The sequence below is a fragment of the Ambystoma mexicanum genome, chromosome 7p, assembly GCF_040938575.1.
Source record: "Ambystoma mexicanum isolate Mex_15411 chromosome 7p, UKY_AmexF1_1, whole genome shotgun sequence".
NCBI lineage: Eukaryota > Metazoa > Chordata > Amphibia > Caudata > Ambystomatidae > Ambystoma > Ambystoma mexicanum.
In genome coordinates, this window is record NC_090939.1 from 265,136,582 (window position 1) to 265,163,969 (window position 27,388).

A 27,388-nucleotide genomic window follows, 5' to 3' on the forward strand; every position below is an offset into this window, starting at 1 on the left:
ATATGTGGCATTTTAAAACAATTGCTTTTCTAGTGGTGCTTACCCTTGTGAAGGTTATTTGAACAAAAGTAAGAGCAGCACTCTCAATGTAACAACTATAATGTATCCTCACCGCTTTCCACCAATGTTAGGTAGAATTGCATGCAGTACCCTCTGGGACCACCACATACAATTAGGACTACAGGTGTAAGCAAAAACCAACCTTTGGTATAAGTCCGTACTACACAGTTTTTGGTAGCGAGCTGAGCAGCCAGGCTTATCTCAAGAGGAAATGTGAGCAGTACAAGGATGTTACACAGAGGTCTTAGAATAACAATGGTTCAAGTAGACACTTACACTCAAGGTTTCTTGGTAAAACATGTATTAATTTATTACAGAGTCATTTAGAAAACATTCAGTAGAAGGAGGCAACTTAATATTATAAACAAATATACTTCAATACAAAACCAATACGTTTCTGAGTAAATTAGGCTCCCCGGAAATAGGAGCAAAATGGCATTTCAGTTACTTTGAATGGGAGTAAAAAGGCACAAGTCAACAGAATAGATCACAAATACTTTCTTAGGCAGTGCAAATAGTTTCAGTTCACTAGAGGACTCGCTTCAGTTCAATAGGCTTAGGCCAAAGTCAATAGGCTTGTGTCTTGGATAGGAAAGGGCAGTTCTTGTAGTAAACATTTAAGTCCTTGCCAATGTTCTCAGAAGTAGTTTGTACGAAAAAGAATCATATGTTGGGTCACAAGCTGATTAGGCCGGCTAGTTGGGAAGGTTCCACGCACTTTCACAGCGAGAGATGCATTCTCTCAGTCGGGTTGGCACAGTATCTTAGTTTGAAGCAAAAAGATGCAGCTGAAGACGTTGGTTCCTGGCAGTTCCTGCAGATCTCGCTGTTCCTAAGCCTCAGTCATGGGGACAAGAGGGAGAACCTCGGGGGACTCCTGCACTGCACGGGGACATCAGAAAACTCGGACAAAATGGAGTCACTTCAGTTCGAGTAGCTGTAGTCAAGCACACAAGCTGGTATCCTTCTCCCTGCTTAAACCTAACCAGCGCAGAGAATGGTATCCAGGTGGCTTACGAGTTGATTGGTCCCACCAACTCAAAGGGAGAAGTTGTCCTTGAAGGGCTTCTCTGTTGAGGGGAGCTTGGCGATTTGGACCTGCAGCAGGGCTTCATCGGGGAAACCAACCGTCCAGGAGTTGCAGCAGCCGTCCTCTTCCAGCTCGCCTTCGGTTCTTTCGTTCCAGTGGTCAACTCTGCTTTCCAGTCCAAGAGGCTTGTCTTTTAAATAAGGTTCTCCCTTTCATTCCAGGCTAGCTGCCACTCACCCAGCAGGGTGGCTGTCCTTGCCGGACAGACAGCCAGCCAATCACGCCAGAGTGCATTTGGGTCTCCTATGAGATCAAGCACAAGGAGTTTCGGGCACCTCCCTCACTTCCTGCCCCACCCAGACGCCAGGGGTGGTCTTCAGTCCTGAAGCCCGCCAAAGGCATAGAAGCAAAGGGACCAAACACGCAGAGACAAACTCTACAAGGACCTTTCCAAAAAGAAATGGCAAAAAAAAGAAGACTGCACCCGTTTAAACAAATGGGCTTAAGGCGCCATCTTGAAAAACATGGCTCCCGCGATTTTTAGCTACCGGTGTTCGCGGTCGGGAAAAACCATGGTAGTTTGTTGTAAAACCACTGCCACCAGCCATTTCGAAGAAAAGGGTAGCATTTGACTGCTATATGAGTTTCTAGACACAGGGGATACTAGGTAACCCCTCCAGCACTCTATAGGAAGATAGTGTGTGCTTCGTCTAGGAATTTAAAAAGACTGGTAAAGTCAATTTAACCTTACATTCTCTGGGAAACAGTAGTTTATCCCAGAGAAGGTATTTAAACCTTTGGAAAGTCTAAAAGACATCCCTGTGTGACTGCACTGAGGGTGCTGTGTGACACACATACAAAAGATAATGCCTATGGAGTTATCTAAAACTCCATAACCAAAAGAAATAAACACAGAAAACAAACAGAATTAAAAAGTCCCAAAGTTTAGCAAAAGAGCGGGGGGTCTCTAAGGTAGAGAGGAATTAGCACATTTTAAGAATTCTCCCTAACATTCGCTATCCCACTTCCACTCACCGAAGACCACTCATCTAGGTGATCCTCCCACATTGGTCCACCCCCAGGAACTGGATCTAATAGCGATGGCCATTAACTGGCCACCTGGATGACAGAGCCCAGGGGACTAGCGAGAGAGACACCTTCAGCTTTCTCACAGCCCTGAGGCGTGAGTTGTTGGCCCACAGGAATGCAGTCCGTGAGGAACATGCAGCCACCATAAGACTGTTCCACCAGGAAGTGTTAGCATTGAGGCAGGCAATCTCTGAGGAACGCCGTGCCACCCGAGAGGTTGTGCATAGAGACCTCACAATCCTCATTCTGCTAGTGCATTCATCAGTGTCACGCCTGGCAGCTGCCACTGAAGACCGGGCCAGGTCTCTGCATGGTCAGCCTCCAGCACCACTTCCACCTGAAGATTCAACGCAGGATGGGGGTGCCAGCACAGACATGCCTCCTGGTCCACCGTTGCCGTGAGGTCCATGAGTCCATGGAGGGGATTTTATTTTTTTTGTTGTTTTTATTGGACGGTTGACATGCACCCTACCCATGCCCCTCCTGGACATTTTTTATCTTATTTGTATTTTTGTCCCTTTTATAGACCCCAGGCCCGGATGTTGGCATGTTATTTTTGAGTTGCCCTTTCCAATTGCCTTTTTTTTTCCTTTTTTTTCTTTTTCTATTTGAGTTTTTAACTGAGTTGTACAGTTGCGCTGTCAAAGCCATTAAGTATGCAGTGGTGGACATGCACTCATGAAGTGTGAGGTCAACTTGCATGTTTACATGGTGGTGCTCAGGAAGGCATGTGCAGGTAACTATGGATTCAGTGTATCCTGAAACATGTGTGCTGTGTGAATGGTACTGTACAATGTTTGTTGTAATGCATTGTCCCATGTTGTTTCAGTAATCCGTAATGAGGCAGTGACTGCAGTTCTGGGGGAGACACCCTGCACCCTTTGACATCCATGCTCCCCATGCCCTGCGCCAGGCACTGTCCACCCTCTCACTCATTTAGAGACACAGTTCCGGTGGAGGTGATGCCAGATTCACATCATGCCGGCTCAGTCAGCAGGTAAGCATGAGCAATGTCTTTCATTTTGAGCATGTGCCATTCTTCCGCATGTTAGCTGCATGTGGCAGTTTCCTTATAACTTACATGCCAGGATAGTTTTCCAAGTGGCATTCACATCACTGTCTTCCTCCCTCAGTCATCTCAGAGCTGTGCCTGCACCTACTGTGGTGTAGTTGATGTCCTTGGCCATCTCTACTCCAGGCAGTGTACTCCTTGGTGTGTTTTTCACTTGGCCTTCCCATTCACTCTCACTCTGTGTTGTGCTACGCTGCACTCATGGGCAGATTACAATCTATGTCCTGTCACCCTCTTGCACCCTGCGGTCCTTCTGCTGTGGGTGGTCTCTGCATATTTTTGTTATCCATTCATGTGTTGTCATGGATGTGCAGTTTCTTTCTGTAACTATGCAGTCTTTACATTTAGGGGATGTGTCTCCCGGTGGGTTGCATCATATGCAAGGCAGGTGGGTACCCTGTGCAGGTAAGTGAAGGGAATTTGCAAACACTTTGTGAGGTGTTTTTGGCTAGGCGTCTTGCACTGTGTGTGATCACTTTAGATTGACTTGTCTTGTGGGGCACAGGTACTAATTCATCGGGGCATGTGTCACATGGTGTGGTTCTAGACATATGTCTGGGAATGGTGACGTTTCTATGGATTCATGGCGCCACAGGTTGCAGATTCCAAATTGTGGGTGTTCCAGCTGTGTAGGCTTTTCTTTGGAGGTTGTGAGTGGGTGGCAGGGCCAGCTCTTTGTGGCCTGTGACAGGTGTTTATGGTTATGATGGAGTGTGTTTCATTGCACTTTGCACATGTGTACTGAGTGACACTTTGCATCTCATACAATGTTTGTGGGGTAATGGTTTAACGGCATATTTGGCCCATCTTGCTCATGGTTCCCCATTGATGCTGTGCAGCCCCAGTTACGATCCACAAACATGGAACCATTGATGCACATTTTTGGGGTGCTATGTTGTGAACAGGCACACTAAGTTGTGCAGTGTTGGTGTTTTCACATGCATGTCCCATGCATGCTGCACCATGGTGTTTGCAGCTTCAAGTTGATCGCAGATGGGTGCATGGTGCTGATGCATTCAATTGAATGCACAATTGGACCACTTGCATGCTCTAACAATCAAGTCTGCATTGACCTTCCACTTTTCCCTTGCATCCTACCTTGTGCGTGCATTTATCATTGTTTACAGTTTCACATTGCTTTGTCATGTCTGCTTATGTCTTCCATGGCAGTTGACTCGGTGGCAAGCCTTCCATTCTGACATCAGCCTCTGCGAAATGCTGCCTCCAGCATGATCCTGCCTCGAGTGCAAGATATGAGTATTTTTGTACTGGCCTTCTTGTGCTTTGCATCATGGGCTCCCATGACTGTGTTCACTGCACTGTCCCACTACTATGCTGGTGATGGCATGCCTAGTCATGTCATTGTCTTCCAGGGTGGCCCTTGCTTCTTTGGGGTCTCAATTGTCTGCATTTCTGATATATTCTCATTTACATGCAGGATGTTGACTGATGCATGTCTTGTGTATGTGCCATCGGCTTGGAAATGGAGATATGTGACATGCACATTCACTGCATGGCATTCAGGGGTCAGGCAGTATGGGGGTTGTGGTTGTTTGTGAGTGTGTGTGTTTTGTGCGTTTCAATTGCATGTAATGTGCAGGTGTTGGGACACAGGTTGATGGTTGTCTTGTGAGTTGTTGTTTGCATGTGTTGCATGTCACTGAGGGGGGCACGTGTGTCTGTACTTTTTGGGTGCATGGATGTGTTGACTGTACTCATTTTGAATGTTTTCATTGTCTGCAGATCCTTCTGTCAAGGAATGATGGCTATTTCACTGGTGAATTTTGACTGTCGACTGCCTGCCGTGGGGACAGGTGAGAAGTGCATTTATCTAGGACCATATGGAATGGCTACATTAGTTGCTGCATGTGTGGATGTGGCCATTCTGCTGTGTCGCCCTCTTTGTCACAATTTTCAATTACCTCTTGTTCAGTGGTTCATTTGGGATGGGGTGCAGTGTGGTCATGTTTCCAGAATCTATGTCAGATGTGGATCCTTACCGCACTGCTTTTCCACACAACACAATAGGGACATGTTTGTGCACATCATGCACATTCTCGGACAGATGTCCAGCAATATGGAATTGTGCTTCTGGTATTTTTGGCACATGTTACTTTTGCAGCTCAGATATGATGGTTGATGAGTTTATGGAATTATCAGTGGTAACACATTTAACAGGTATGTTAGTCATATGGGATGTTTTTTGTGCCTAAGGGATGATTTCATTTAATGGTTGCCATGGTGGTAGTGGTGTAGTCCTTCTTCAATGTGTTTCTTTTGGAAACCCCAAATGCATGTGTTTTTGGTTCGAATGAATGCACACAATTTTGCACTTCCAAGGGCACATTCTCAGGGGGGTTTTGTGGCCACAGTGGATTGGCCCATTGTCATCACTGAATGGCACCTGGGATTTGGCTGGATCGTGTGCACTCCACAGGGAAGGATTTTAGGTGAAAAAATATTGCACTAGCTGGGTTGGGTACGTGCAGCCTCTCCCAGCCATACGCAAGGGGGGTGCATGTGGGGGTGGATGGTGGGCCAACACCATGTCCATCGGGACGCCACGCTGTGCTGCAGCATTGTGCAGGACACATGCCGCCACAACGATCCTGCAGACTACTGGTGGTGCATACAGCAATAAACCACCAGAGTGGTCAAGAGAGCTGAAATGTGACTTGAGCACTCTGAATGTGGCCTCCACTATGCCTTGAGTCGCAATATGGGCAGTGTTGTGCCTTACCTCAGCAGGTGTGGTGGGGTTGCGTATGGGCATCATCATGTATGTGCTCAGAGGGTAGGCACTGTCCCCTGTAAAGGTTAGAATGGTTGTAATTGGCATTTGTTGACAGTGCCTATTGGTCTGTGTGCAACGTGCATGAATGTGCATGGCCATTCAGGCTCACCAATGAGCCATGTGTTGACATGCTTCCCGGCTTCCAGGGCCCAGTATAGCGGGGACATCCTGAAGATGTAACTAACATGTGTGCTAACAGGATAGTTGGCATACACTTCAGTAATGATGCTCTTGGCATCACACACAACCTGAACATTGATGACTCCATGCCAATGTTTCCGGCTGTGGTAGATGTGCTTGGTTGCTCTAGGTGGACATAGAGCAACATCGGTACAATCAATAGCACCTAGCACTCGGGAAATGTACGCCACCCCATAACAATCCTGGACCACTGCTTGCCTTTCTGCCGGTGTTCTGGGCATATAAATATGCCGGCGAACAGAAGGTTTTGCAGTTATGCATGCTAACGCCTGGTGTAGGCAGCGAGACTACATGGCCTGCGAGATACCACCAACTATGGCGGTGGTCCGATGGAATGACCCAGTGGCCCAAAAATGCAGAGAAGTGAGCACCTTTTGCAAGGGGCTCAGTGGTTGGGAGCACATGGTGGGTGATGTGAGGTCATCTTTCCCCTCCCTGACCAGGTCTAGGATGATATGGGGGCGGGGACATATACCAGCCATAGACCTGATCATCAGGCATCCCAAAAAGGCTGGTCTGTGGGTGGAAGATGCGGGCCCTGGCCATCCTCCTGCGGTGTCCCAGGGTGATTGTTGCAACAAATGGTGCATTCATAGTGGCTGTATCCGTTAGTTTGGTGTGTCTCGCATGCTTTATAGGCATGTGTTAGGGTGCAGAATGACGTTTATTTTGCGAGTGTGTAGGCAGTGTGATTGCTTGACGGTGGAACATCCCGCGTAACGCTCACATTTTCATTTGTTCTTCCACTTTTTAGGTTGCTGCGCAGGCCTGGCCCACCTTCTTCTTTGAGTCTCGCACAAGGTGTTCGTCGAGTCGCAGTGACATGGCGAACTAGCGCAGATTCCTCGCAAGTCCACGGTAAGCCCAGCGCATTGCTTCCTATGAATTGAAGAACAGGGATTTGCGTGCGATTTCGCGCGCAAGTCTCCTTTTTTCTCCGCAGAATAATCCATGAATCAGGCCCTTTAGATGTACAAAAGTTGGGCGAGTACAAATGTGAGAGGTGCATAAAGCTGCATGAAGCAATCACTGCAACAAAGTGACCTTATCAGGTTTCCTTTCCCTGCGAGTCTTTAAGTCTCTTTGGGATGTGGAAAAGAAAGCTATAATAATAATCTTTTTGCACAACATGTATCTATAACTTTATATTCAGTCACATTTGGTTCATTGCATGATTTGTATACCTATCAATCCACCTCCTTACGTTATTTCATGTTATGTTACAAAGAATCTAGACTGTGCCAAATCACTACGGTAGGCTTTTCTGGATGTTGGCTTGTTGTGCGCTGCATAAATTAGCAGAATATTATTTTAGTACTGGGAAGCCAAATATTAACTCATATCAGTTTCAACTAAAACTGAGCAGATATGTGGTTACGTGCCTAAACTGCAGGCTTGGCTCAAATCACAGAGGTACACCTTAACAAAAGTGTTTGATCCTGTGCAAATTGTTTAATCTCACTGTCCCTTAGCTGCATAAATAGTGAGTCCCTAGAAAGGCAAAAGTTAGAGCACATGACTTTGAGTGAGAGATGGAACAACCTTGACCAACAGTATGGATGCACACAACAGGATGGTCTAAGGGCACGTTCCCCTGTGGCCCTTCCTAACACAGCAATGAGACCTACGCCACCTTGTACTATCAGACCTAAAGCTAACTTCCATCACTACTCGCAAAAGCCTTCCTCAAAGCGCGAAGCTGAAGCTCACCTGACAGGAAGCGACTGTCAAAACCATGAGCCTGTATATCGCAAAAAAGATCCAAGAAAATCAGAAATCAAGTTACTATTGGTCTACAAACTGGGCCTGGAACGCCTTGTAAGTACCGACAATCTCATTCTAAATCGACAAAACGTGTTATGTTGACTCCATCACATTCCCAGCCTTAGAACGATTGTATCAGACGATCTGAAAATCGTGGAATTTATTGGAGAAGTTGAAAACAACAAATTGATACTACATTTAAACTCTAAATTTATTTACAATATACTGCTCGAGGCAACTGCAGCTTTATTATCACTGGGTTTCGACATCTTCAAAATCATTGATACATTTATCATCTCGACAGACAGAAAAAAAAATCCTCATACCGTGAGAAGGGACTGGAACCAGAGTCCTAAATTAGTCACACAAATGAGTCTTAAGACTTCAACAAACTCAACATTAACTAAGCCTGCAGTCCCAACAAAAAACCATAACTGTCTGGTAACCGAGTCTGCAAATGCAGCAAATGATGGGATTAACAAACAACAAATTAAAATAAAGGTTGGATGTGACATAAGATCTAAAGACCTTGATGTAGACACAACTGTGAGTTCTGAACAAAAGACTGAAGACTGGCATTGGCTTGCTGAAGCATTAACAGTGAAGAATCCTAAAAATACTGCATTATAATGCAAAGCCTCTACGGAAGAGTATTTGCTCAAGTTCGGAACGTGGAACACAAGAGGTTTCAAGCACTTAGTTCCAAATAATTGGATGGGTGAGACTGACATAATGTGCTTGCAGGAGACGTGGCTTCTGGAGAAGCCCTTGTCAGATGAATACGAGATTGCCTTTAATCCAACGATAGGCAATTCTAAGGGAAGGCCCATGGCCTGCCTCTTAACACTAGTACAGAAAGCGTCAGGCTTTCAAATTTTCAAATCAACAAACGTATCTTCCTATATACAAATGACTGAGATTTTCAATCCGACACAGGGATCAATTTACATAATTGATCTATATTGGCATCATATAGCAGCAGGTTCTGTGTCCTTTATAGACCAAGTTTCCCTCCTGATCGATGAAGCTTACGAAGAATCAACTAAAGCTGGATGTATTGTTTGTGGCGACTTGAACATCAACTGCCTCAATTCGAAAAACACTACTCTTGACAAGCTTGCAGACAGTTGGTGTCTTGAAATGGACTTGAGAAATATCTATATGCTAAATGGCAACATTAAAGACGACATGCCAGCCCAACATACCTGGAACCGACTGAACCAATGCTCAGTCCTAGACTACATCTTTGTGTCGACCAACATACACAGACAAGTGGACAGCATGAAAGTCCTTGATGGCCTGCATAGTGATCATAAAATGTTAAAGATGATCATGCAAGTTTCAGTAACAACAAAGAATAACCTTTGGCACTGGAATGTCAACGTAGAATCGAATAGAGTGAGACTTCACCTCACTGACATTGAAACAAATTCTACTGCAAGACATTTCCGTGCACAACATACTGAAATCGAATACGGACCCTTGTTAACCCAATACACGGAGAAGAAACGGCCTAAAACATCGTAAATTCACATCAAAATATGTATTTGATCTTGAAATGTGTAGACGAAAGAGACTGATGCGTCAAGACTTAAGGAAGCACCACACAGATGATCCAGTTGAATGCAAAACCAAAAAAAACCCTAGTGAAATAAAGGTACAAAAACTGTATTAAATCGCATCGTGAGATCAAGCTCCAAAATGACTCCGAATGTATGATGGAAAAACTAAAAAACAAAAATTCACGTGATTTTGGGACCTGATCAACAGCGAAAGTGGAACACAAGTTACATTTCAGACCAACACAGTTTCTGAGTCTGATTGGGTTAAACAATATAGTTTGCTGTATAGCAAAAAAAGGTAACTTTCCAGTACCTGATTTGCCTGCCCTAACACACTGGAACCTCGAATTCAAAAAAACTGACATCTTAGAAATTCTAAAAAATTTGAGTTCCTCGAGGGCACCGGGGCCTGATGGCCTTACAAACTACACCCTCAAACAAAACCCTGAAGAATGCTTTACCCTATTTGACAGGATTAATTCAAAATGTGGTTCACCGCCGTTGTGGAAAAGTGCAGTGATAGTGCCCATATTCAAAAAAGGAAACAGGGCAAATCCTCATGACTATAGACCAATAGCACTTTTGGACGTTCTAGGGAAGGTGTACGCAACTATGGTACAAAAACAACTACTCAATTGGATCTCTGAGTCACAACACATAGATTTAAGACAAACTGGATTCGTGAAGGGAGTCGGAGCCGGGCTAAACTTGGTAATCCTAAATCTCCTGAAAATGGAGGCCATAAGCTCCAAAGGCAAAGTCTACATGGCACTGATTGATTTCTTTCATGCGTTTGACAGCATAGATAGAGAAATTCTATGGACCAAAATGAAGAGCTGGAATTGTCCGCCTGATTTGTTGGCGGCCATCAAAGACCTACACACCAGAACAAATGTTAGGATTCGCCTAGATCAAACTGTCACATTGTCCGTGGTGATTCCTAAATTTTTTTGGCGTCAAACAAGGGTGCCCGTTGGCATCGATTATTTTTAACATGTTCATATCTGACATCGGCTTTACCATCGAAAATGTGTGCTCATTTCCACCTAAAATACACGGAAGCCACGTGAGCTGACTGCTATACGCCGATGACCTGTTACTCCTAGATGTCACCCCAATTGATCTCCAGCATAAGCTCAGTGCTGTAGAAAAATATGCCAAAGACAACAGCCTTTGCGTCAATAAGAACAAGTGTGAGATCTTGGTTTTACAGAATCCGAGATCAACAACCAAAGGGAAACAATTTAAATGGCGACTAGGATTGGAAACTCTGAACATCGTGACCAACACTAGATATCTGGGGATGCAGATCAGTGCTCACATTGACGATAGTCCCTGGGTAGAGAAAGCCAAAACCAAGTGCAAACAGCTAGCATGTCAGGCTATCATCAACAACAAATACGGAAAATTTTCACTGAAACCAGTAGTACATTTGTACAACCAAAAAGCGATCTAGGCCCTAATATTCGGTGCTGAATGTGCTTTGGGGTGTTCACATGAGCTGTGGACAACCTCGGAAAACATATTCTGGACAAAAGTTTTGAAAATTCCAAAAGGGACAGCTACAGTGTGTATACGATACGAGTTGGTTCTTCTCTCTCTTAACGCACAAATGTGTTGGTACACCCTTGCATTAGACCGCAAAATCATAATGCAAGACGCTGCCCCTCAGTTTTCAATCCTATATCAATCAAGAAATGGCAATCCAGAATCTTTATTATCTCAGTGGTCAAAACGATGTGACAGCATATTGAATGATTTAGACACAGACTGTCTAACCCTACAAACTAACCCGGATTCAGTTAAAAATAAACTGTGGCGGTTTGACTGGATCACAACACAAGAACAGAGATCGAGTCAAAGGCTGATGAAGGATGTTCCATGTGAAGCCAGAAGGTTCAATGAACGCCCAGATTTTGCTGAGCACTTGGAGCAAAAATCATAATCAAGATCTAAGTTGCAGATTCTGTTTTCAACCTGAAGAAACCTTGAAACATCTGGTTCTGTTTTGCATCGCCATCCAGGCCCAAAGAACAAAACGTCTGGCGACAATTATTTAAAGTCAACAAACTCTCAGCAGTGAAGAATGGTGGCAAATGATGTTTTATGGACAAAACAAAAAACTAATCTATGCTTTACTGTTTTTCCTAGAGGACTTGAAAGAGCTCTTCTCTTGTCTGTCACAAGTAGCGGACTTGAATGATCAATCCATTTGGAGGGAGGCACTCCACCCTAATGTAACAACCTAAAAGGATGGGCTCTCAGTTCTCAATGTACTTGCAACCTACTGCCTATGATGTAACTAAATAACCGCATGTTCCAAAGTCGTATTCCTGCCTACTTACACTTTCTTGAAAAAGCACCTCAATGCCCGTGGGCCGTAGTGCACTATACAAATGTAAAAAAATAAATAAAATTTAAAAAAAACTTCAACTTTTATGTCTCTGAAACAGGACAAAGCTCAAATGAATTCTTGAGAAATGCATGGCGGAAGTTCTGAGGTGTCCTCTGTTCTGTTCTCTATGTTTAACGATTAAATGTTTTAAAGGTTATTTCAACCAAATTTAAAAAAAAATAATAATAAACAAAGAGCACACGCATAGTGAAAATCTTTTCGCCGTTGCAACGTATTCACCATACAAAGAAATAGTTGATGCTTACAAAAGTGTGGGTCTACCTGAGGATCTGTTTCCGATTTTTGAGAGGAAATTTAGTAAATAAAATCAATAATGTAGGGTCTTTAATGGCTGAAGAGAGGCTATGGGCTCTAGTTATACTTTCCAATCAGAACAAACGATCACAAAGGAAGATTACGCAGCAGCAATTCACGCTTTTGTGGCAGAACCATCTACGAGAATGTGCGTTAGGATAATGAGCATATACATAGAATAATTAAAGTGACTACTTTTTAAAATATTGTCTACTTTGTTGTGTCTACTTATTACATTTAATTACTTTAATTACAAGTTAATACAATTAGCTTTTGGTTTTATTCCATGATTGGTGGTAAGTAGTACATGGGGGTGGCTGCTGTATGGGGGCTCATCCTAGTGTTTCGCCCTGGGCGCAATAGGGCCTGATTTGCAAAAGCGTTTTTCAATCGGACAGTCCCACTGAAAAACGCGTTGTAAATCACCCACTAAGTGTTACTACGCATTTGCTATTTCAGCTTCAATGGCATGGGCGGCGGCTGTGTTTCCTCATGCTAGACACCTGTCTCAGGTGCCCCACCCGTATGGCCCAGTTAAAAGCCCCCAGACCAAAAATATTGGCATGAAGTGCTGGAGCATTCCAAGCAGCGCCGGCGGGGCCATAAAGTGATCACTACGCGTCGCTGTGTGTGTGAGTGAGGGCCCAACTCTCAAAGGCCTGCGTGTTTCCCAAACGGCCTGAACGAGCAGCAGCAAAGAAGCCTAATGGATCCTTCACTTTTCTTTTGTTTTAATAGTAATTTACAGCGCTCTATGCCCTTCTATTCACCTCCCCCATTCTCAAGAAGGTGAACACACAATACGATTGTTTTGCGTGTCAGCAACAAAAAAAATAAAAGACGTCCCTCTCCAAGCGACCTATTAATTGTAAATGCGCACACAACTAACAGAAGTGTGGCGGCGGCCATGTCGCCAGATGAGAGCCATTAACAAACCAGCCGTGCCATCTTCAGTACACAAATATTTTCCTTGGCCATAATAGCCTCTTCAGGGGCCGTAAAGTGGACATGTATTGTCACGTGCGCTTCCAGTGGCACAAGCCAGTCACTTTGTACCGCTGCTCACGCTTCTCGAGAGTGCCCCTGAGAGATGCCTGCACTTGTGGCCTATTCTATTTCGCCCTCTCCACAAACAACAGACACCCATTTTGCCGGTCCACTCTGCAACTTTGTCAGTATCCGAAAGTTCAAGTAATAATGATATCGAAGATCCGCCTGTGGATCCCAGAGAAGTGTTTCCTAGTTTTGGGAAAGTGTGTGTGTGTGTTTTTTTTTTTTTTACTTAAGTCCATTTAATGCGTTCTCGCTTTCCCATTCTGCTCAATCCCCCATGGAACAGAAGATGCCTCTGTAGGCCTGAATTGGGGGGGTTGTCTCACATCATCGGCCCATTCAGGCTTTCTCCGCCCCTGTTGTAAAACACAGGCCATGGCCAGGCAAACAGTGGGACCATTGTGCGACCACACTATACCACCCAGATTTTACCTCAGTGCTCGGAGATCCCCCCTTTTTTTGTCTTGGGTCAAAAGAAAGCATTTGCTCAGAGGAGGAGAGGGGGTGTTCCAATTGCTTCCACTAACATGGAGGTTAAAGGGAAGATTGATGGGAGAAAGTTCGCCCAGCAAACTAGGATCAATTTCGTGCTGGCCAAGGCCAGTTGCGACATTGTCTGGAGGCCATGTTTTTTGTCAATTATCCCTCACTCTCTCTTTTTATAAGGGAAACTGGCAGCAACGCATTTAAAAAGGAACAGGATATGGGGGTCAGGGGTTCCCATTCGGCCACCTAGGTATTCCATTTTGAAATGTGGTGGGCGGGTAAAGCGTAGGCGCGGGTTATTCTCTTACGGTGGCTTGAAAATTATAACTCATTATACTTGCCAGGTCAATTGGTATTCTCCCAAAAATATTTTCAACGCTAAAAGCAATTGAGAAAGGACTTCTGGAGAAATGCCCTCTTAGACTTAAATGATGGAAAGTTGGTAGTCGGGTTGTCAAGGGAATAAGGTTCAGTGAGAGGCGGCATTAAGCACACAGCTGCTGGGTTTGGCTGGGGCCTGCAACACTGATGGCAGTGACAATGGTTCTTAATGGCAGCCAACCAGAGAGGGGCATAAATAGGACTCAGTGAATGGAAAAGGAAATGGGACAACACAGCTCTTGGGCTATCACTGGTAAGAGGAATATCACCAATTTCAATTAAAAATGGATAGGCTGTCTCCATTAGCGAAGGCAAGCAAATTCATAACCTGTCAACAATGCACCTTTGTAATGCCCCAGCTTTTTTCTCTCAGAAAAAAGGACCTTTTAAAAAGGGAGTGAATAAACGGTTGGGAGATAAGCTTTTGAAAATGCCAACGGATTCCTAATTGGCATGCATCCTATCCTGCACAGCTATTGTGATGCCAGTGGAGATCCGGGGATCCCTACAGACAGTGCATGCTTTTTAGCATGTGCTAATAGCAGGCAGAGTGCATAGGGATCTGCTGTAAAGGGACCTCTGCTTTTGCATGGTGGTCACCATTAGTGATCGCCACTGTGTGTCTTGGTTTCCATCTCTAACGCTGCATCATGCAGTGAATCATTAGAATCCTCGGGAAAGACCCTGCACCGCGGAAGTGGTAGTGGTCGGCCTCTTCCCAGCAGACTCTACGAATCAATGAAAATGAGGCCAGCAGCATGTTAAGACCTTATGTTTCTTGTCAATTAAGTCTTCCTGTATTCTATTAAAACAGAAATACATTTGCTTTCTGTCTGCATTTATTTATACATACAGAAACATGGAAAAGGCCAGACAAGACCTTGGCTGAGGCATTGTTGAAGTTGACGGTCTGTCTGGGCTGCAGCAGAACTCAAACTGTAGTCCGCCTTTGAGGCATAATCCCAAATTGGTGCTACCAAACACAAACGCTGTTTAAACTTTATAGGGAATTTAGAGTGCCCCTCAAGTGGCGCCACCAGGCTTGACCAAGTAGTGAAGGTTAACGTCCTTCCAAGCTGCAGCACAACTCAAACTCTAGTCGAGCTGCAACCTTACACGCTACTTTAAAATGCAACGAAATATCGTAGGAGGGTGCTAGCATGGATTTGTGCAGCTGGCCTATGCCCAAGGCCATACAAGAACACACATAAAGAAACAATGGTGCTCGCATGCGCTCTTATCCGCCAAACCTAAATTAAGACTCTCTAAAAACCTGTTGGCATAGTTGTAAGTCAAATTTTAACACAAAAGATAATAGCTCTGTGCACCAGGACCCCCAACCGGCCCATAGAGCTGGGGTTTGCCCAATAGCACTTTAAGATGGAATAGCAGCACCCGTGAGATGGATGGGGATGCAGATTAATACTCAAGCATCAAATCAATATTGACAACTCAACGGCTTGGAAAAGGGAGGCCGGTTAATGACAAGTATAAAAAACAGGGAGTTTCTTTAATATCAGCGGATGCGTGATCTTCCCTCTCGCTTCACAACTCCAATGAACGTCAAAAGAAACACACCATTTATACTAAAAACTCGTCATCACTGACGTTTAACACTTAAAAGTTGGCATGCAATTCTATTGGTTCCAGGAAGGTAACTTTAATATAGGTACTATATCTGTATATGGTAACGGAATAAGGGGATTGGGTAAACACTGTCAGGTGGGGCATTTAAGCCCTTCCTTCAAAATGGCTACTGTAGACATCACTAAAAGTATGACGTCCCATTGGTTCTATTAACTACAGGACCCTAGATTACCTGGTCCATTATGATACGGTTGGCACCACCCCCACTCGTACTTTTCCACTTTTCCTAGCAGCATGCAGAATGGTCGGCCAGGTGCAGGGGGCCCACCAGCTCCCCCGGCCTTCCTCCAATTATTGTTACAATCAATCATCACTTTATTGGTTATGTGTCAATTATTTCACTGTGGTTGGCCTCGAGACTGCATCTCTGTCTGGAAAAGCTCTGATATCTTCGCTTGGCTCACTGACATGCGTAGGTGTGAAAGTCTCACTTCTTCTCGCTCGGCTGGTCACATGATTCAGATACCGTGATATCGCCTTCTTCTCCATGTAATTTGTGTATTTGATTTTCGTTTTGACCACCACCTGCATTCGGTTTCTTATCTTGACCTTTCTGAGCAGGATATTCTATTCCTTGCTTCATTAATTGTAGCTACTGTTCGTCTATTTCAGCTGATACGACCTTGGCTTTTTTGGCACGATTTGTCGCTGCTGAGTTTCCTTTCTGCCTTTTATTCTTGATTTGTTAAATATGAAGCTCTCCTCATGTGGCCTTTAGTAACCTTTGGTTGATGCTGCTTCTTGGGCATAGTGGAAGTATACTTATATAACGTCCTTCGTTTGAGGTAGTTATGTATAGGTGGCCCTTGCCACAATCTATCTTACTACTAACCATAACAAGCCACACGATTCTTTTTAGCTTTCTTGCAGTTCCAAGCATATGTACATGCGTAAACTGGTTGAATATCTTTGTCATGCTCATTGCATAAGCTTCTTGCATTTGACATCGTCCTTTCATCTTAGATTCACAATGTCCCTTGTCCATGGTGTTCCGTCTCTTCACGTCATTCTCAGGTTGTCATATCTTCTATATGTGAGTCAGTCCGGGTTCTTGTGACGTCACCATTCGTCTTCCATTAAGACCTTTTTGGCTTCTTCAGGGACTGTACTCAGATGATCTTCATTTCATTTCATTTGTTGATGTGCTTTTCTCAATGGGTACCTTAGTGTCCATGTTTTCCTTGGTGTCGGTACTTCAATAGGTGTTGTTCTTCTACTAGGTACTGGACAGAGCCCCACTGAGGCTCTCTGCTGGTTTATTTGCTCATCATACGTCATGTACAGCGGCGTGAACGTTCCTGGTACTTTAAAATGGACGGTTGGAGTGCGGGTCGTACTTTGGACCTCCTCTATACTCCCCCCTCTGGCCGATTCATCGACCACTTTCATTTCTTCTTTTGTATCCTTCTTCTTTGGATCCTCTACATTCACTTTCACTCATTGCCTGGGTCCATTTTCTCTTAATCTTCTGGGTCTATACATGATGGTCTGAAGAAATGTCTCTTTGAAGTCCATATTTTCATAACTCCTTTTAAACTTCCTGCTGTTCTTACGTGTTCATCTTTATTCCACGTCATTAGTTGACACTGTCCTTTTGGGCTGCAATAGATCCATCTTCCCACATAATTTCTTTGCTTCCTGGGATATAGAAACTTTGTTCCTTCTGGTGCATAAATGCTGAACTTCACAAAGTCTCTTATTTCTTCATCAGTCAGGTGTTTGGGCTTCCATCCTGGTTCGACATCAATCGTGATCTTCATCCCTATGTCTTTTTTCACAGTTTTCTGACACTGAGAGATTATTATCTTGATAATCCGAGCAGTATCATCACCAGTAGGGCTCCTAGGAATTTGAATGCATCTGCCATCCATTGTGGAAGCCACAAAAATAGAGATCCAAACCAGCTGTCATTGTCCACTTCATCAGTTTCGTCAGCATACCTATGGCTTCTGTTAGAGTTCCATTTTCTTCATGGTGAGAAGGTATAAATGTGCAACATGATTCTCCGATTTTTGCAAAAACCCCTCCATTCATAGCTGCGATCATGTCAAGGACATATCTGTTCTGGAGAGTCATTAGTCGAATCGCCCTTAACTCTTCTTTTATTGCATTGAATCCATTTATGGTTGTGTTGATGGTCTGCAGTAACTCCCATCTGGTTATCTGTAACCATTTAGTATTTGCTCCAACCTGAATTCTTGGAATGAAGTTTGTTGTGAACACTGATGAGGTCTGGCTGAACAACCTATGTTCATAAGGGATAGCATCAAAAGCTTCTATAGATTTGGCAGAAAAGTAATTCTCTCTCTTCTTTCGATTCGTCAGTTCCACAGATCTCTTCTTCCTCAGGTGAGCATCTGCTTTCGGGAAACTGTAAATATTCAGGTCACTTTTCGGGATCATCAACGCCGGAACCTGGACATTCACTATTGTGCATATACCTCCCCAGTTTCTCGGCAGTCTGATATATGCTTTGGATCTACATGCCCAATAATGATTCATGATCACTGCTGTTCCATAGAGCATCAAAAACTAGTCCACGGTTTTGATTCTCTCCCATCTTCCTAGTGCCACTATTCCTGAAGCAGAATTTTGGGCTTTCCAGTGGCACTATCTGCAAGGGTCCTCCTCTGTCCTTGGCCCATGTTAGCAGTTTTGCATGCTTTGGCCACAATGGCTTGCATCCTTTCTGTACTATGTCAATGGTGCCTTGGTAACGACCAATGACCATCCATGCTCTGCAAATCACTACTCCTTTCTCCCATCTATCTGGTGAAAGTACTGTTCCCCAAATCTGCATTTGGCCTCTGTTCTTCCAACTTCGAGCCTCTTCTGGAGTTTTTCCTTGGACATTTAGCTTCTGGTTCGCTTCTCTCCTGATTTCTGCTCCTTTAACTCCAGGCTCCTCATATCTGATCAAAATGTGTTTCATCTTTCCATTGTTTCTTGTCTTTATGTGCTGGACATAATCATCTTCATTTGGATTGGTTGCTTCAGTTTCCCATTTCAGTGAGGCATCACTTCCCATGAACTGGCCTCTGGTCTTGCACATTGCCACGTGTGATAGACAGTGTGCTGTCCGGACATCAATTTCTACAGCTACAAAGATTTTTGACTTCCCTATGCTGTAAGGTAGGAGTGCACAAACAAAGCATTCCCCCTCTGAACTCCGTCTCCTAACTTCTTTCATATGTTGGTACCAGATGTTGTTTCCCAAATGTGCTGTGCTATCCAAGTAGGCATTTAATTAATTGCCATCTCCTTGTATGCTTCTCTTGTTGTAACGCTCACCTGATTCCCGTAGAGGCGCCGGTCTTGACTGGGCGTATACCGTATCTTCAAAGGTGATGTGTAACACACGGCTGGCTCTTTGGGCTGGACCTCTGGGCACTGTATGACTGACTCGAAGGGTAAGATGTCTGCAGATAGAAAATATGGGATTAAGGAACTGGGTTATTGAATGTCTCTCTCTTCTTCCCTTTCTCTTCTCCTGTAGAACCCCAAAGGTTAACGCTCTCACCTTAGGTAAGTGAACGCCGTGCTCTCCATCTGCCTCGGGGCAGGGTGCTGTAACCAGTTTCTTCACTGGATAAGGGGAGCAGGCCTCTTGACTTCAGAGGACTGCTTTCTGTCGTTTACTGCACGAACGGTAAGTTTCGAGTAATTCTAATGTCTTTAAAGTCTTTAGTAATGATGTTTCTTGTTTTGCAGGGTTCCGGCGATGGCGGATGACGGGCTGAAGTGAGTTGAAGATGGAGCCCGTGTGATGAATAGAAGCGCCTGGAAGCACGTAAGTAAGCGCTTGTTGCCTGCTTCACGATGCGCTCCAACTGTCTTTTATTTTGCAGGTACAAGTTCGGAGCGGCTGCAGGGTGCCGGAATACCCACTGGGTTAGATGTGGAAAGGAGTAATGGCACGTGAGTATTAAAGTTCCCCAATGTCTTTAAACGCACCTTGTTTTGTCTTTCAGATGCGGGATGCAGCGCCGAAGGCCTCCGGAGCGTGCGAAGAGTTGGTAAGCTTTTGTCTTTCAGATGCCGGAATGCAGTATGAAGACCTCCGGAGCGCACGAAGAGTAGGTAAGCCTTTGTCTTTCAGATGCCGGAATGCAGCGCGAGGCGTTGGTGACAGCCGATGAACCAGGTAAGTGAAGAGCTGTCACTGAAGACCGTAATGCTAACCTGTTCTTTCTTGTCTTTATAGGTGTTGCTGAAGACTGGATTCAGGATGGTAAGCCTTTTTCCTTAGGCCCAGGATCAGATGCAGAAGACACGATGAGCGTTCTGCTGCAGAGGATGCAGAATAACGCAAAGCAAGATTCATCCATCGGGTGTGGTTTAAATAGCCTCCTGTAGTGCTTAGGTGTCTCCTTCCACAGCCACGCCTAGGTAAGAAAAGAGTTCCTGCTTTCCAGAAGAGTTCCAGTGTTCTGAATCTAGGGAGTGGCTCCTGCCCCACCCAACAGGAAAAGTAGTTCCAAACAGAAGAGGATCAGAGGCTCAACTGGCAGGCAAGTAAGCAGCATGGTCTGCTGCAGGTAAGTCCACCCAAGCATTATGAGCCCGGCGCTTCCAGCGCTGGGACTGGGCATATTTATGAGCCTGGTGCCACTGGCGCCAGGACTGGGTCCAAAAGGTCCCAATTGGGACTGGTTGGCACTCGGAACCTGGGTTATGGATCTGCTTCCAAGGGAGTTGGGAAAACCCTGACCTTTTGGAAGCAGAGATCATGACAGTACCCCCCCTCAAGGCCCCTCCCAAACTGGGCTTCTCCGGGGTTTTGGCTTGTCAGGAAATGTTCGGTGAAATCTTTTGATTAGGCGAGGAGCGTGGACATATTCAGCAGGTTCCCAGGATCTCTCTTGGGGGCCGTAGCCTTTCCAGTCAATTAGGTAAAATATCTTGGACTCCAGAATGCTTTTGACTTCAAACTCGAGTTCTCCATCAGCTAGGATAGGTTTTGGAGATTTAGTTAGTCGGGTTTGAGGTTGCACGGGTTTTAATAGAGAGACGTGGAAGACCGGATGTATCTTCATGTGCGGGGGCAAGTCCAACTTGACCGCTACTGGGTTTACTATGGTAGTGATGGAATAGGGACCAAGGTATCTTGGGTTGAATGTGCGTGGCCCTTTTAGAGGTAGATATTTGGTGGATATCCAGACTTGATCCCCTACTTGATATTGAGGGGCTTCCTTCCGATGTTGATCTGCTCCTTTCTTGTATTGTTCTTTAGCCCTTTGAAGGTGAGAAACAGCTTCCTTAAAGGCTTGGGTGATTGTAGAATGCAGGTAGTCTACTGCTGGTGTTTCAAGATCTTGGAGGAGATCCAACTCCGAGGTTCGAGGGTGACTGCCGTACAAAAGAAAAAACAGGGTTTTCCCAGTTCCCGAATGGACAGAGTTATTTTAGGCATATTCGGCTATCCAAAGGATGTCTATCCAAGTTTTTTCAGTTTGTTGCAGCATGCAGCGTAAATACTGTTCCAGAGTTTGATTGGTCCTCTCGGTTTGTCCGTCGGTTTGAGGGTGGTGACTGGTCGATAGTCTCACATCAATTTGAGCCGGCCCGACAGCAACTTCGCCAAAAATGAGAAATAAATTGACTACCTCGATCCGAAATTAGAACCGAAGGAAAACCGTGCAGTCGGACGATGTTTTCGAGAAATTCTAGGGCCAGAGTTGCTGCTGTTGGCAAGCCTTTGAGCGGAATGAAATGCGCCATCTTGGAGAATAAGTCCACGATTACTAGAATCGTATTGTATCCGGAGCATGGAGGTAGATCGGTGGTGAAGTCCATAGAAAGCGTATGCCAAGGGCGAGGTGGGATGTCAATAGGGCGTAAGAGGCCTGCTGGTCTTTCCTTTTGACTCTTGTTTTGGGCGCATACTCCACAGGACATTATAAAGTCTCTGATATCTTTTTTCCAAGACGGCCACCAGAAGTAGTGCTTGATCTTTTCTGAGGTCTTGGCCATACCGGGATGTCCTTCCATTAAAGAATCGTGATAACAAGAGATTACTTTTTTCTGTAAATCTGTGCTGGGTAGGTATAATCGTTCTTGGAAATACAATAAGTTGTCCTTTACTGCAAAGTCCTTTCCCTGCAGATGCCAATTCTGTATGTCTGCTGGAGTTACAAGTTGCCTGGCTTTATCCTTAACTTCCTCTATGGATTCTGTGGCGATTACACCCAGAATTCTTTGTTCGGGAATGATTGGTACAGGTTTAGGGTTGATCAAGTGTTCTTCCACTCCCATCCGAGAAAGGGCATCAGCTTTACCGTTCTTTGTACCAGGTCGATAGGTAATTATGAAGTCAAACTCGGCAAAGAATAATGCCCAACGGAGTTGTCTAGAGGATTGGGCTTTTGCGGTTTTCAAATATTGCAGGTTTCGGTGATCCGTAATCACAGTAACGCTGTGTCTGGCCCCCAGCAGATAATGCCGCCAAGCCTTAAAGGCAGACTTGATAGCCAGAAGTTCCTTGTCAGTAATCGTGTAATTGATTTCAGGAGGCGAGAATTTGCGGGACCAACATGCCACGGGATGCAACTGATTGGTTACCGGGTCCTTTTGTGATAGAACTGCCCCCATGGCAAGGCTTGAAGCATCAGTTTCCACGATGTAGGGGAGTTCGGGGCGAGGGTGTTTTAAGATTGGTGCAGAGATAAATTTAGTCTTCAAATCCTGGAAAGCTTGTTCCGCCTCGGTAGACCATTCAAAACGTTTGTTTTTCTTTAACAAGGCAGTGATGGGCTGGACTATTCGAGAGAATTCGGGGATAAACCTGCGGTAAAAGTTAGCGAAGCCTAACATGCTTTGCACACCTTTTACGGAGGATGGTGATGGCCATTTGAGAACTGCATCGACCTTCTTTGAATCCATACGCACTCCGCCAGGTGATAATATGAATCCCAAGAATTCAACTTCAGTCACGTTGAAAACACATTTTTCCAACTTAGCGAAAAGTTTGTGTTGACGCAATCTTTCGAGGACCATTTTCACGTGTTTGCGATGTTCACATTCCGATGAAGAATAAACGAGGATGTCGTCAATGTAAACAACAACACACACATCTATGAGCTCTCTGAGGACATCGTTCATAAAATATTGAAAGGCGGCCGGGGCATTGCAAAGTCCGAAGGGCATGACCTGATATTCAAATAGCCCATACTTGGTGCGGAAGGCCGTCTTCCATTCATCACCCTCTTTTACTCGTACCAAGTGGTAAGCTCCTCTAAGATCCAGCTTTGTATATATGCATGCTTTTCTGACTTGGTCCAGGAGTTCAGGGATCAAAGGTAACGGATATCTATTCTTAACGGTGATCTGGTTCAGGGAGCGATAATCTATACAAGTTCTAAGGTCTCCTTCCTTTTTTGGAACGAAGAACAAAGCTGAAGAAGCAGGGGACTTGGAAGGACGAATAAACCCATTTGCCAGGTATTGATCCAGGTATTGTCGAAGGTGAAGGTTCTCAGGCTCGGTGAGGGCATAAATTCTACTACAAGGAGGAGTAGATCCAGGTATCAGGTCTATCTGGCAGTCATAAGACCTATGAGGAGGTAGAGAGTTAGCCTGATCCTTCCGGAAAACATCTTGGTATTCTAGGTATTCGGGAGGTAACTGGGGAGTCTCTGAAGAAATTGCTGCCAGTGCAACACCAGGTGGAGGGTGACAAGTAGAGACAAATTCTGGAAACTGAACCGTTCTTGCTCGCCAATCGATCAGAGGATTGTGTTTCTCTAACCAAGGTATTCCTAGAATAATCTGAAACTGAGGGGCCTTGATCACATCGAACACGATCTTCTCATGGTGTCCATCTTGACTTACTAGCGTCACCTCTTGAGTGGTATGCGTTACTGGCCCGGAGGCTATCTCCGTACCATCCACCGTAGTAATGACGTCCTTTACAGCCTTGGGACAAAGAGTTAGATTCATCCTCAAAACCATTTCATGATCCACATAATTGCCGATGGCACCGCTGTCGACGTAAGCTTCAATTGCATGTAATCGATCCGGATTATCAGGGCTAATGAGGACCATAGGTATCACGAAATGCGAGGTCACGGAACTGGTTTTCACGCTCGGCAAGAGGACCTCTATTCTTGTCGGGCGAGGTCGTTTCCCTGCTCAGAGTTTGTAACTTTGGTAACTGCAGCTCCTACTGCCTTCTTGGCAGGTTTCACCGGACAGTCTCGAAGAAAGTGCCCTGAGTTTCCGCAATAGAGGCATAATTGCAACTGTTTTCTCCTTTCCCGCTCCTTTTGTGTTAGAGGACCTTTCAGACCCCCTATTTGCATGGGTTCCCCGGAGTCTACTCCTTTGGAAGGAGTTGGCGGTTTGGAAAATACTCGAGCATCAAACTTGGAACGATCGGCCTTCCTGTTCTGCAGTCTGTGATCTATTTGAACGACTAAGTCTATATAGTCCGAACAATCTTGTGGGGGATTCACTACTTGGGCTAACACATCTTTGAGCTCTCCACGTAGACCTCTATAAAACAGTGTAATCCTTTTGTCCTCAGGCCATTGAGTTTCCACTATCAGTCTGTTGAAAGATGCAATATAAGCCAAAAGGTCTTGATTACCTTGTCGCAACGAAAGAAGCTCATTGTCCAAGGCCTGCCCCTGTGAATGTCTTGCGAACAGTTTTTCCATACTGAGCTGAAAAGCTTGAAAATCATGGAGGACCGGATCATCTTGATTTACTAGAGGGATAGACCAGTCTGCCGCATTGCCACTAAGGTACGAAAGCACGAAAGCTACTTTAGCTTGATCAGTTGGAAAGGCTGCTGGCCGGTATAAGAAATGCAACCGGCACTGATTGATAAATACTGCAAACCTCTTTGGGTCACCAGAAAATCGTTCGGGCGGAGCCAGAGGTACATTCCCAGGTAGGTTGATCTGCACTGGATTGATAGAGGATGTAGAAGGAAGATTTCCCCCAGATGCGGGTAACGGGGTCTGTCCGGCTTGTGACTGTAGCAATTGTCTAGCGAGATCATCTGTTCGCTCCTTGGAAATAATCAGTTCCCTTCTTAGAGCGTTCGTTTCCTGACGGGCTGCATGCACTTCTGCCCTTAGTTCCCCAAGTAACTGGGCTAGCTGGTCGGTATCCGAGGTTTCCATAGCACCTGGACGGGAGTTTTGTGGTAGGCTTTGCGTTCTGTAACGCTCACCTGATTCCCGTAGAGGCGCCGGTCTTGCCTGGGCGTATACCGTATCTGCAAAGGTGATGTGTAACACACGGCTGGCTCTTTGGGCTGGACCTCTGTGCACTGTATGTCTGACTTGAAGGGTAAGATGTCTGCAGATAGAAAATATGGGATTAAGGAACTGGGTTATTGAATGTCTCTCTCTTCTTCCCTTTCTCTTCTCCTGTAGAACCCCAAAGGTTAACGCTCTCACCTTAGGTAAGTGAACGCCGTGCTCTCCATCTGCCTCGGGGCAGGGTGCTGTAACCAGTTTCTTCACTGGATAAGGGGAGCAGGCCTCTTGACTTCAGAGGACTGCTGTCCGTCGTTTACTGCACGAACGGTAAGTTCTTTAAAGTCTTTAGTAATGATAGACAGTTGGCTGCCCCACCCAACAGGAAAAGTAGTTCCAAACAGAAGAGGATCAGAGGCTCAACTGGCAGGCAAGTAAGCAGCATGGTCTGCTGCAGGTACGTCCACCCAAGCATTATGAGCCTGGTGCTTCCAGCGCTGGGACTGGGCATATTTATGAGCCTGGTGCCACTGGCGCCAGGACTGGGTCCAAAAGGTCCCATTTGGGACTGGTTGGCACTCGGAACCTGGGTTATGGATCTGCTTCCAAGGGAGTTGGGAAAACCCTGACCTTTTGGAAGCAGAGATCATGACACTTGTTTCTTAAGATTTCCATGTACTTTGCTATAACTACATCCTTGAATGCATCCGTACGGCTTCTTCTCGCTGGAGGATTCTCAGGTATCCTGATCCATGGAGTAGGTACCTTAATCTGTGCCAGTTGAGTAGAGGAAAGTGTGGCAATTATTTCTTTGTCCTCTTGTATTTTCTTGGCTCTGGTTATGAACGACCATATTGATTCTGCTATCATCTGTGCCTGTGAGATTTTATCTGGGCTTCCCTTTGTCTTCATCAGTGCTGTATCAGGGGTGTTCATTAATGTTGTAGTTGGTTTCCTCTCCAACTCCTTTTGTCACTTCAAGGGTTCAGCTTCCTTCATGAGGCTCTTAACTTCGCTGATAGTAGAGCTTCTCATTGTTGGAAGTCCAATCTTCCCCTCTTCTTTGGCCTGTGGTTCTGTAGTTATTGACACTAGACCTGGTGTGTGTGCATTCATCGTTTGCCTGTGTGTGGTTGTCAGTAACCTTTTTACATTCATACTCTGCCAACCCTGTCTCCGGCTTTTCAATTTGCTTGTTACCAGAAATGCGTGTGTGTCATTGCTAATCACATCCATCTCAAGTTCACTCATTCCGCTATATCACACCTCCGAAGGACTGGAATTACTATGTAAGGTCAGGGTGCCTTCATAGACTTCATGCGTGCATCATTAGGTGGGTGCATTGGAATTGGAACGCTTTGTGCACCAATAAAAAATGCAGTTCTAATCGTTAGTGACAGTAAAACAATGATGAATACAATACGTAAGTACATGATTCCCTTATAGGTTAATCTACAGCATTTAGTTCTGGAAATATACAAGCGTCTCTCCTGAGGGAGGACAAGGTTGCTACTTTGAATCCCCACCTTGATCATCTGTTGAAAGATACCAACATTAAATACACTCTTAGACAATATTATTTCTGGATTCTGCTGGTTCTGCTTGTGGGTTGCAGGTACTAAAACAATTGTCCTTCTTTACCTGAACAATGGATTGTCTATTGTCTCTGGATATAGTTTCTTTTTCTACGTATGAGGAAATGTCAAAATCGAGTAATACTTCAGCAAGTCTCTTTACTGTGTATGTTCAAAGTACATGAGTTCCCAATCAGTGCCTCTTATTTGCTTAATTCCAGAAGACATCTTGTTCCTGTCAGTATAACAAAAGTGAAGTCTCTGGCAATACCGTCTCGATCTGTCCATCGGCAGAAAGTTTAAAATCTTATCATATAATTCTGTTGATGGTTAGAAAGTTCGACTTGCACCACAATACCATGCAAGAGCATGCTCATCTGTGTAGAATTAGCTGGGTCTCTGATGAACGTGCGGACGTCAACACCGACGGGTCTCCCCACAAGTTCTGGAGAATCCTTGATTAGGCAAAAAAAGAAATTACTTGCCAATCTGCTATCTTCTGGTGACAGGGACATTTGTCCTGCCCTTGCTGAAGTCTGGAACTGTTTGGCCCTTACTTCACAGTGAGCAGTTTCTACAATTTCGGTGTGTGTGGAGAGCAACGTGGATGACTATTCCGTTCAGGATAATACTTAAACATTCTGTGTTTGCTGGATCTCGAAGAAATGTCAAAACGTCTGTTGTTCTCCCGACAAGATCTGGACAGTCTTAAATTAGGCGAAAGAACAGTACGTTGATAAGCCTATTTGCTTCTTGGGA